Source organism: Ruditapes philippinarum, unplaced genomic scaffold, assembly GCF_026571515.1.
Source record: "Ruditapes philippinarum isolate M1 unplaced genomic scaffold, ASM2657151v2 ctg662_1_1_1_1, whole genome shotgun sequence".
Lineage (NCBI taxonomy): Eukaryota > Metazoa > Mollusca > Bivalvia > Venerida > Veneridae > Ruditapes > Ruditapes philippinarum.
The window spans coordinates 245,789-258,982 of NW_026865029.1; positions in this window are offsets into that span (position 1 = coordinate 245,789).

Below are 13,194 nucleotides of genomic sequence, written 5' to 3' on the forward strand. Positions count from 1 at the left end.
TTTCAATCGGACAAAATGGACTTTCATTCATTAACAAACAACGTTATATGCATGCAGTCAAAAGAGAGTCATATTTACTGAAATTGATTATGTCGATCTACATGTATTGCGTCAATCTTATATGGATAAATGTTGTGGACCACTTAGTTGTTAAGTTTTCTTATTTACATTCTTAACACAATGGCCGTTGACGTTTTATATCTATTTTTCAGTGGTGAAGCGGGGGGGGGGTGGTGGGGGCGGGGGGGGGGTGCAGGGCGGGGGCGACAGTATATGTCATATAATTGTTGTTTTATCCTGAGAGAATAACAGAGGTAAACAAGCTTCCTCCAACAAACAATTGTTTCGTCGATAGTCAACAGTAGCTTTGTTCCGGGAAATGGCCATCAAATTTTTTTATTTAATTCTATTTTCGATAAACTAAAACTCCCGAATTACGCTATTAAGCTCGCTACAAATTTCAATCCGTTTCTATGGTGTCCTGTTTGAGGCAGTTATAATATCGCCTGTCAAGTATTAGGATTATCTAAATCTCTTGTAATTGGTCGACTAGAAGACCAGGTAGCGTTTTTGTACGCACTCAGGCGTCACTGTAGACGTCACATTTGGTTAAGTATTTGCGTCCAAATTGGTTTCTCTAAAACTACTAAGAGGAGAATTGAAACGTAATTGGTAGCATGATGTGTTATATCCAAGACCCGTTACTCTAAAATGGATTTTCAAAGAACTATGGTCCTATTTGGCCTTAGAAAATTCCGCATTATCCAGACTCTTATTTTTTCCTACCAAGCACTTAGAAAAGTCGAGTGCTCTTGTTAATAGCTAATAAGAAGCTACATATGATACATTCTCTTTAAAAAAACATTTATTGTAGTCAATATTGCTGTAAACAAGAAACATACGAGAATAAACGTTTATTATCGCGAATGTTTTAACATTTTGATTCTCACAAGGATTTAGTTAAGCATGCAACAACTTTAAAGTTGAATGGCGCCAAAACTTTCATTCGAGAATGCAAAAATCTCGCTATTTTTATCTATAAAATATAGAAGGGCACAAGGCTTCCGTAGAAAACTTTTTTGCATTACAATCGATGTCATATAACTGGCACAAAACAGGACACTGTATGATGCAGCTGCGCTAAATCTACATGGAAGGTAACAGTTATTCACAGACGTAAGAAGACAATTTTTGAATAGTTCTGCTGAGGATATAGGATATAGTCGTATTTTAATCTATTGTTAAACAAAATGTCACGTTCCTGGATGTAGATAAACAATATAAACAATGTTCGTGAAATTTACTTTAATTCGAACAAATTCTGAAAATAAAAACAAACATAACAAATCAAGGAACTAAAGAAAAAATACGGCTTGATGATACAATCGTTCAACATTTGTCCTTTATTTCAATGCATGGAGATGAATAAGTTGAGATTGTATGATAAAGTTTTAAAATCTATATTAGGACAGGTTCAACCAAATGACCCATCAAAAGTAAGACAAAACGAGAAATGTGTCTATAGGACACAGATGCCTCCATTCATCCAATGCTTCTAGATACAATTATATGCCTAGACACTACATTTCTGAAGTGCTGAATTTTTTCCATGTATCTCTCTTTTATTTTGTTATAAAAATGACAAACCCAATGATAAATAAACACTTGTGTAGTTCAGTTGTACAGGCATGAGCTAAAAGAGAGGATAAAAACAAAATGAACCAATGGAGAAAGATAAAAGTTAATCAAAGACGCCAAGTGTGTAAAAAGAAATTATTAGATAAAATTATGATTTCAGAAACTATACTTTGTAATAACAGAATAAAGGTAAAAATAGAAATACAGAATGGTTGATAAATATCTGATGTATTGCCTAGGTGCACATGCTCATCAACATTCCTATGAAGTTTTTTGACTAGCTCCAGGGTTTTTTGAGTAACATGCGATACAATTATGAAATTGAAAAAATTGACACAATTCAAGGACCATAACTCTAATAATTCTATATAAATCTACACGTGAAAGCTCAGATGCTTAGCTTAACATGCTGATCAACATTCAAGTTTTTTTTTACTCTAGCTCCAGCAGTTTTAAATATAAAGGCGACACAAGTTGAAAATTGCAAATTTTGACTAAGTGAGGGGCCATTACTCTAACAATTCCAAATTAATCCACATTTGAAACCCCGGGTGCACAACACCACACGCCGATCAACATTTCTGTGAAGTTTCTTGACTTTAGCTTCAATACTTCAGATACAGGCGACACAATATTTTTGAACAGACGGACAGACAGCTGGACGAACAAGTGCAAATTTAAATGCCCCCACTCTGAGAGGCATAATTAAAGGACGATCAACGAGGTATATGTACAATGTTTGATTTCCATCAACATTAAATAAAATCTTTGAACAAAATTGAAAAAAATCCATTACAAGGGGGGGGGGAACAATTTGAAAAATTAAACAAAGCAGAGTTATGGTTCCCGGTTACTGCAATTCCTCTGAGTGATATTTACATATTTTTTCAGTTGAATTAAATCATTTCCCCTTTGCCCCGGAATATGAGTGAAAGATGAATGGACAAGGTGACCATTATGTACACCCTATCTCTATTAGGAGTATAATATACATGTCTAAAAGTAAAGTCTTTCTCCTTTTCTAAATTCTAATTTTGTAAGTACACTGTAGTCACTGATTGTTAAAAGATAAGTATCTTGTACAATAGGATGCACTTTTGTACATGCGTGTATAATAAAGTAAGATTTCTTACGTATTAAATCATTCATGTGACATAATTAATATAAGTCATATTCAAAATTTCCACTGAAGGTGATTCATATTCTCACACACCACTTTCAACTATTTGAAAATGGAGTTTTCTAATGTCAAAATTGATCTAAACCTATATTTCATTGTGTTGTATCAGTGAACTAATAATAATTACAATTAATTGCCTTGATAAAAAAAAATAATATGCCAAACGTGATTTTGGTAAAAACAAAAGGGCAGATAACTAAGAAAACAATAATCTTCTGACGTTAAATTGAATAAAAATACCAAATAGACCTTACCTACCTATCAGAGTAACAAAACTTAAAAGTGCATCGTTACATTGCATTGTAATTTCAAGTTCATGTTAATTTTATCTACCGGTTTCTGAATCGGAATGAGATTGGATAGGACATAAAATGATAAACTTGTAGCAATCTGGAAATAAAGTGAACCCTCGGAAGCATTAATCACATCTAAAGTCACATCAATGTTTTGAGAAAAAAAGATGACTCGACCTGTAGACAAATTCATTTATAGATAATTTAGCTATAGCCACCTAGGTACATTTTTTATGATATTTTCTAACCTATAAAATTCATATAATTGGCTTTTTAACTAACATAAACTGTCAGAATTAAGACTTTTGACGTATACGCACACACGCATACGCACGCACACGCACACTCATAGATGCATTGTAATTTTATAATGAAATGCCATCTTTGTCAAGGTATTTATAATAACCATATACTAATTACATAGTTTTATTGTCAATCACCGCAAAAAAGTGAGAATGTCAAGTCAAAGCTAGTTTGATCTTCATAAATGTTTTGTCCTAAAAGATGTTAAGTCTAAATATGAAGACAGTCCATTTATTAACTGGAGCTGCCGCAGGAGTGACGAATACCCACCCCCATATGATCTTTTTGACACAGCCTATTTGGTAGTATAATATTTATAAATATTTTCAAATGAAATAATTTACTTCAAAGGTAACCTTAATTTTGCACAGAAATTGCATGGGTTCTGCACATTGCCTTATAAACGTAAACATTAAAATCAAATAAAAAAATCTTCAGTATAAAAGGATTTCTACAGTAATTGTCTGATAATTAAACTTTGCGTTAACATTGAGCCTGCAAGGCCGTGACATAGGTTCTATCCATTGCAATGTATAGGTATGATCCAAATGTTATGGAAACCCATGATTGGGCAAAATACTTTCAGCACAAACACAAAATTGGATGATATTTGACCTTTGACCATTAAGGGGGACCTTGACCCAAAGTCAGCACTAAGTGGTATGAGTTTTGTATAACATCTTATCAATTTGAGCATTTATGTCAAGGTTGAAGAAAATTTTCGAATTGTAAAAGAAGTACTGAAGAGCATTAGACTTGTTTGATCTCAAATTGTAAACTTGATGTTGAACCAGCAGAGTGGTGACATAAGTTCTCTCCGCTGCATGGTCCACGTTATGTCCCTATCAGTGACAGTGACATTGTAAGTTTCTCGATCACTCATTATTGTTTGAACGATCCTGCATAAGCTGGTTATGGTGTTCGGTAGCATTTTGCAACAACCTGTGGATCATTATTACTGGTTGCAACTTCAAGACATAGAGTTGAACGGCTGTATTTTTCTACGGCCCCATGAATTGCAAACCCAAAAGGTTTTAATCGTATCCATCGATGTGCCATACGCAGTTTGGACCCGAACACGAATACATTCTATAGTACTTTCTCTACAGACGCCGCTTCCGTTTTCTTCTTTCCATGTAATCTTGATCTGCTTTCAGCATGAATCTTATCACTGTTGAACGATGTACATTGCTTTAAAACCAAAACATTTACCACCCCAGATAGTTCTGCAAGAATGCACGAAAAAAATATCTTCAATATTCGATTCTACTGTTCGACCATGATTTTTTTTTCTTTTGATGACTTTTAAAGTGACGATAACTAACTTTTATTCCATGAATCAACAGAAGACTAGCTAATACATCTTTGTATTTATATCCCACCGAGAAATAATCTATCAAATCCATCATAGTATCTTTATTTACAAACGTTTTCCTATTGCCAATGCAGTCAACGCCATAGAAATAATGATGAAAGATAACACCAGCATCTGCAATTAGATGAAACAATACAATAACCTACTATATTATATCTCGTACACGCAAATGCAATTCTGACAAACAGGTGCGCAGATTGAACCCTGATGTATAGTTTAAAGAGTATTTTTAAAATAAAAAATTTTGGTTTAGACCCCGGTGTCCAATTCAGGGTAAAGCTAGATTTATGTGTTCTAGATCCCCATATATTTTCTTTTTAAACCAACTAATATGAATAATTTTCCTATTAATACTTTTAACCGATTTATAATGAAAATAATGATATATTTAAAAGTTATTAAAGTAAACGATCACTGACCATTTTTTCACGCAACTTCTTAGCTATCCAATATGGCACAAATGACGTCACGATCACGTGGCATATACCTTGAAGCTGAAATCGTGAATTCCTGAAGCTGAAATCGTGAATTCATGAAGTTGAAATCGTGAATTCATGAAATTGAAATCGTGAATTCGCGAAGTTGAAATCGTGAGTTCATGAAGTTAAAATCGTGAATTCATGAAGTTGAAATCGTGAATTCACGAAAATGAATTCGTGAAGTTGAAATTGTGAATTCATGAAGTTGAAATCGTAAATTCGTGAAGTTGAAATCGTGAATTCGTGAAGTTGAAATCGTGAATTATTGAAGTTGAAATCGTGAATTCGTGAAGTTAAAACCGCGAATTCATGAATTCCGTATGTTGAAAACGTGAATTCACGAAGTTAAAAATGTGAATTCTTGAAGATAAAGTCAGAAAATTATGCAGTTGAAATGGCACTACCGGTCTTTCGTAGCTCTCGCTTTGTTTTACATAATTTAGTGCAACGTTGCTACGTGTGACGATATCGCATCTTGCATTTATTTCTTTAAGAACCGTTGACTTAAAGGTTGGTATCCATTATGATTTTTGATAACAAGAAGTGACGCGAGATCAGATTATATTTGCGTTTGCACATATTTTATAATTTTATGTATAATTACTTATTTTGTAACAGTCTTGACATGCGATTTTTATATACTGGTAAATTCTCATCATTTTTTAACTCTATAATAAGCGAAATATTAAATTTAGAAGTTTTAGCTATAACTTTTATGAAATAATGCAATTGCATCATTTTTTTATCATGAATTTGTATTGAATATAAAAACAGAACTCTAGCATATTTAATTTATTGTTCTTATACTTGCAAATAAACAGGAAGTTTTTAATGAAATCGTCTCAATATGAACAGAAATTGTAAAATACCAGACACAAAGTTAAATGTAAAATAAACTTAAAACACGTGATAAAGGACAATGGTGATGGCAGACTCGATCTAACCGAATCCACAGTGCTCTTGTTTTTGTTCTTTTTGCTTTCACTACTTAAAAAGAATCAATTGTCAAATATTTTTTTTACTATCATAACATCAAAACAGATGTTTATTGCTGAGTTGTAGCAGTAAAACACTAAATAATAAAACATCGGTATTTAGAGTTAATGATTCTTATTTACTTGAATTCTATATGAGGGTGGGTCAATGTGTAATTAAATTTGAAGTATACATTATCTAAATTAGTTTGTGATGCTAGTGTAAATGTACACTATGCTTCCAAATGATACAAAATTATGTGTGTAGTAAATCGATAAAGAATTTTATTCACATTAAAAAAAATCTACGAGTAACTTCATGTGAAATTTGGCTTGTATACGTTGACTTAAAAGGGGTTATATAAAAGCTCAAGCAATTAACGTTAACTTTATAATAATAATCGTTATATTCATAGCAACATTGATAAAGCAGTCACATTTTCACTTACCCAGATAGCGCGTATCGCTCGGTCAACGTATAGGATTGTGAAGAATCACTTGAAAATTAGGAGAATGACTATAAGATTGATACCCCATTTGCTAACAACTGACTATAAGGAGGAACTAGCTAAATGCATTCAAAATTGCGTGATTGTTTGTTGATTGTTGACAGTCGCCGCTTTTCTAGCATACCGTAATTGTAATTAATGATGAAAGGTGGATTCACTCATTTGTGTAAGAATCAAATCTGGGCCACCTAAAATGTGCGTCGACCATGCATTGCCAAGCGATTGTCAAGTGTCAAGGAAGCTATGTAAGTTGTGTTTGTCAATACCCCTGGAACTGTTGTCAAATTTTCTAATTCTAATGACCGCTGTGCCACATCCAACTATTACAGAGATGTCATTTTATTTGAAAACACTTCAAGAAAGTTCGTCCTTCGACTGGTATTAAAGGAGCTATTGTACTTGTTGTGCTGTACTTTTTGTACTTGTTGTGTCCTTTAACACCCGCTGTATTCTCCAGACTTGTCACCTTGTGACTTTTTTCCTCTCTCCTTGAGTATAACTTATTTATTGTATCAAACTTTAATTACTGCCCTCTCACCTGGCACTTCTGCGGAGAAAAGTTCATCAAAAATCTAGAGAAAATTCAAGAAATAACATTCAGATTCATTTATGATGACTATCAATTAGACTATGATTCACTTTTACAATCTAAGCTAACAAATTTAAAATTAAGAAGAATCAGAACTATATCACTCGAAATTCATAAAATCATTCATAAACAGTGACCAACATACTACAATGATCTTGTTAATATAAAAGCTCATACTTTTAATTTTAGGTATAAAGATGTAGCCATTATCCCTCAGGTAAGAACCACCAGTTATGGCAGCAACTCTTTTTGTTCCAAGCACCAAATCTTTGGACTTTTCCTCCCCAATATCTCAGACTGGAAGTGAAACATGACCAATTCAAAAGTTTAATTGAAAACTAGCTTTGCACAGATGATTCTATGAAGAAAAGAGGGAAGATATCGAGAAATGTAATATGTTGAAAGAGAAAATCTGTAGTCCTAAGCCAACGATCTAGATAAACATTATAGTCTTAAACTTTGACGACAGTTGCAGAAAATTGGTTACAGACAAAGCATTCCAAATTGAAATATGGTAAACAAGATCAAAAACGAAAGATAGCGTTCAATGAATGCAACCCCAAGAAACAAGGATCAGCGGACAAGAGTCTAGTAGTACCCCACAGGGCACAAGGCATAGCTTAAATAGGATAATCACTTAATAATACATGAAATGAGATTATAGTATCCGACAAGGAAATCAAATATAAATGATTGATTAATAGGCCAACAAAACAAATGGCACAGGGGAAGGGGACATTTGAAGTACGTGGAAGGTGAGGGGCAAATTAAAAAAAAGACAAAAAAAAAATAAAATAGAGAAAAAACAGTATCCCTAAAGAAAGCCCAACACGTCAAAATTGAAAATGTTGCAGGCTCGATTTGATTCTGGATTTGATTAGGGATTCTGTATTTATCTATTTTATGATAACATCCGTGTTATTTGTGCCGTGTGGAGGCTGTAAAAAGTCTCCCCGTACACTAAATCAATGATGTTATATTTTCGATCCTTGAAGATCGTTCAGCACGACATTATTGTTGTGCCTGTGGTATTTTTATTTTTAACTTTTCAGCATTTTCTATTTGGGTGGTTCCAATATTCCTACTTGAATAATGTTGAATCACCCTTAGGATATGTTGCCTGTTTTTTAAATTTGTATTTTGACGTCTTATCTGTGATACGCAGGCTTCATGTAAATGACATAAATCTGAAATTTGACGTCGATTGGACGTTGTATAGCTGACCAGACAGGTTTTGAGCAGTAGTAGACAGACGGGTATGTTGGGGAGTATAAAGCCCGTTTAAAAAACTAGAAATTTGCTCTTTCTGAAATTTTTACCAATAAATGTGGGATACTCCTTCAAAGTTTTATTAGGTGATAAAATTAACTACTAACAATTGGTTGGCGAGCAAGTCTCTTAGTTTCAGGTCGCGCAAAGGATTTAAATACGGCAAATACATGCTCACAGACAGAAAGGGCGACGGAGAATGATTAGCGGCAAATTGTTGGGACGTTTGTAACGTCAATTGCAAAAGAGCTACAGAAGTCCAGACAGTATGAAAGGTTTGCAAGATGTCCGACATATTTAATTTCTGCATCGGATCTTTGCATTCAATTCTGACAAAACAATTTAATTAAATTAAAATAACATGTTATTTAATTCACCAGGATATATGAGTATTTACAATAAATAAGTGTTGTTATTTTTTGTATAACGTTGATTTACTCTGGTCCGTTTGATAATTAATGCTAACCGGTATTCAGTAGATTTACCGCATAAAATAATTGTCAGTTGATAAAATGTTTTTCTTTATCATTGATAATCATATTGTTTAAAGATCGGACGAGGGCGGTTTCAAATTGATACTATAAATCAACAATTGAATCTAATTTAATAACACTGTCCGTTAAGTGTCGAAAATACTCAAAAATCCCGATAAAGAGCGGAAAGTATGCGGCACTCGGATCTTCATACTTAGAATGGAGCGAAAAGATGAACCACTTTATATCTCGGGTCATCATCACACACAGAAAAATGGTTTTGGTATATGATCCGCAGATATTGAACACTAAAAAGAAACAATGTCGCTGGTAAAATGTTTCATTTATATTGCGACGCCTCGAATAGTGTGTCACCAGTCCAAGATAGATACATAGGAACTTTAAGTTTTAAGTTCGTTTTCAAGCTCATGTTTAGAAGGACATCAATTATTATAATGAAAAGAGGGAGGGAAAAGAGATATATCAATCTCTTTTGTTCAACAAACACACATTTCAGGTCGAACTCGTACGGAAAATCCTAATCTGCGTCTAAAAAATGCTATCATCATAAATTAATTATCAAACGGTTTTGTGCCTGTATTGAATATACGTATCTACAGCTATACACTTATCAAAGAGAGACGCTTATTTTAGGAACATGTACATAATATTATCACTTTGGACCTTGGTATTAAAATTGGTTATTCGTTTTATCTTCGAACATGTAAACATACCATTGACTGACATAAGTGGTTAATATTCTTTCTACTAATTCCAATGAATCATGTATTTAAAACTTTTTTTAGATTTTGTATGTGTATTAAATACTAAAATAACAAAAAACATTCTTTGAAAGAGATGCTATATCTACATTAAAAATCTGCAAAATTGTTTAGAATGCATACAGTCTTGTCAGTCTTTGTACTTAATTTTGTACTTATATAATGTTGGTATAAGGTTTAGTCAAAACCTTTTGTATGTACATTGAATTTATGCGTAAGATAATGATGTTAGATTGTGTAAATTTATCATGTACAAAATAAACAATCAAATATTATTAAACTAAACTTTGTACTTTGAACACTAAATACAGATATGAAAATATTTTCAGTGCGAGTGTTTCATTAATTTGCGCCCATTTTGTGCACTACGTGTTCAGTTTAAAGCAAATTGACAATACATGTAAAAAGTTAAAATAACATTTGTCTCTCAAGGATTATTTTGCATTAATCAACGATGGCGGGACTTGAGGAGAATGACGTTATAGAAGACGAAAAGAATTGTAAACTGACCTACTATTTTCGCGATTTGCTAAAGGAGCGCATACATTTTCAAATATCAGAAAAAGAGACAGTTGACATAATAAACGCTGTAGAGACTCTAGTTTCTATTATTATAGCGTATGTGAGCTCGAAGGTGCTTTGGCTTCCATTTTCAAGACTTCTGAGAGTTGGAAGTATGGCAGAAAACACTAGTATTGTATTTCCGGACGAATTTGACTATCTTGTTATTCATAAACAGAATGGAATGGAGGTCGAGAAAGCATGTAAAGACGATAGAGGTTATGCCCATATTAAAGTCACAGATACTGATTTAAAAGAGAAATGGTTCAAATGGCTCCGTGGAGAGTACCTGCAGGGGTATTTTAAATCACATGGGTTTGCAGATTGGTTCCGAGGATTTGTAGATTGGTTCCCTGGATATTTTGACACGCTCGGCAATGCTTTCATGCACGAAGTTGCACAAATAGCACAAAACGTATCAGACGACGGTGTGATTTTAAAAGAAACAGGACTAATGCGTGTGGAAAAATGTGTCAAGAAAAACGGACCGGCATTTACTCAGCACTTTCTCTGGGAGCCTTATAATCGTAAGAAAAGCAAAACAACGATCAAAGTGGACATTACACCAGCCATTGAATTTGATTTAATTGACGATATAATTAATGAAAATGACACATTTCATACAGATATTTTCAACAAAACTATCGAGCATGGTAAGTTTATGCTTGTATGGAGCCACGACCATGCGCCATCATGTCCACTTTGTTTCCGAGTGACCTTTACAGAGACGGAAGTAGAGCTTGTCAATTGTCTTGATACACATCATATAGACTGTTATAAACTATCGAAGTATGTTTTTAATAGTGGCGGAGGGGTAACTTTCTTATCCTCATATGTTTTGAAAATAATTGTACTGAAGCATAGTTATCACTGTAAAGAAACAGCTAACCTTGCAGTCTGTTTCAAACAGCTTGTTGCAGTATGTCTTCACTATCTATTCAACAGGACAACCGAGGAGAAAATTGAAGTGAGTCGTTTGGTTCGCCTATTAATGCGCGGTGAAAAATTCAAATTACATATTCCTAGTATTTTTATCAAAGATCATAACATAATGGATAGCAAGGATTTTCCAATTCCATGTGAACATTTCCTACTCGGAATCGAGAGAATGCTCTTGTCGGTCGAAGAAATCTGTTGCGCTGACCATCCAAATGTGGACGATATCATTATTGTAAACAGTCTCAAGACTGATGCTATGTCTTATGTTAAGTCCTTGCCAATCGCAAACAAATGTCTAGAACTCGAAAAATGTGTTTCAATATTTCAGAAATATTTCAAGCAAAATGTTGTAGAATAATTACTTTAATTTGAATTACATTAATACAATGAAAATAAGTTTAAGCTAAAAACATAACGAAAAATACTTTGTGGTTAACAACCTACTTCGACTGTTCGGCAGCTTAAATACCATGATGTAAAACGAGTCTTTATAATAACGAGGCTATTATAATAAATGACAATGGTACATAATACTTATAGCTTTTACCTTTTTTATATGCCCGAAAATATATCGGCGAATAATATTATCCGCCTGGTCGTCCGTCCTTTCCCCCGTCTGTTAGTAGGTTCTGTGTCCAGTCTGTATCAATATCCTCACCATTCGTAAACAAACACCTAGAACTCGAAAAATGTATTTCAATATTTCAGAAATATTTCAAGGAAAAATTTATGAAATGATTAGATTTAATTGGATTGATATTCATGAAAGCTACATAGCGTTTTTACAAAGAAAAATAATTTTACGTTAAAATCATGACAAAAAAATCGTGATTATTAATAACTTACTTCGTGACTGTTCGGCACTTCAAATTCCAAGTTGTGAAAGAGACATTGTTAAGCTTTTATGATATTATGTACGTTAATAAATGATAATGATACATAGCTTTTTCCTCGTTAGCAAGTTTCGTGCCCGGTCTGTATAAATTTGAACCAGTGAAAGGAAATTATAACTACTTGCCCAACATGTTTACCAAATTAGAACGAGATACAGAGCGAAAGTTTAAATTTCCTAAGGTCAAGGTCACGCTAAGTCAGTTTGCATCAATTTCAAATTCCCTGCCATGCTGTATCTTTTGTATTGCAAGAAGGAAATTAAAACTACATGGCATAAGTGTTAATCATAATGAAACAATTTGCAGGGTGCAGGTTTGACATTCCTTAGGTCACGGTCACAGTCATTTTATATCAGTTTCAAAAGTTCTTTTCTGCCCTGTATCTTTTGAACCGATGAGAGATTCAAAGTATTTGCAGAAATATTACTTAATACTCCATACTAAACTATATATACGAAAGTAGAAAACACCCAAGATATGAAGATTTTCATGGAATCACAGTGTAGTTATAAGTTTTAATGGACTAATTACTAAAATGTAAATATGAAAAAGATGATAAAAATAGCAAAAAATATAATATATTTTACTAGTAATATTGTAAGTGTAATCAGTGATAAGCGTTTGAAATTGGATTCGAAGCTTTGATTTCAATTTTTCAATTAGAGTATGATTTATTACTCTATGTGTAAATTTCCAAAGTCAAGGAAATTTTCTTTTTTGCATCAGTAAAGTTACAATGTCTATATAAATAATAATATTTTCAAAAGCTTTCCTGAAGTTTTTCCTTCTCTAAAAAATCAGTATGATATATTTTCAAAGCAGCGCACTATGAATTGTAAAAAAATAAAAGTTTATCAAACTTATGAACTTTTTTCCGTTTCTGCTATTTGACATATATTTATAGCAATGCTTGATCATAACTGTTCATCTGCAAAAT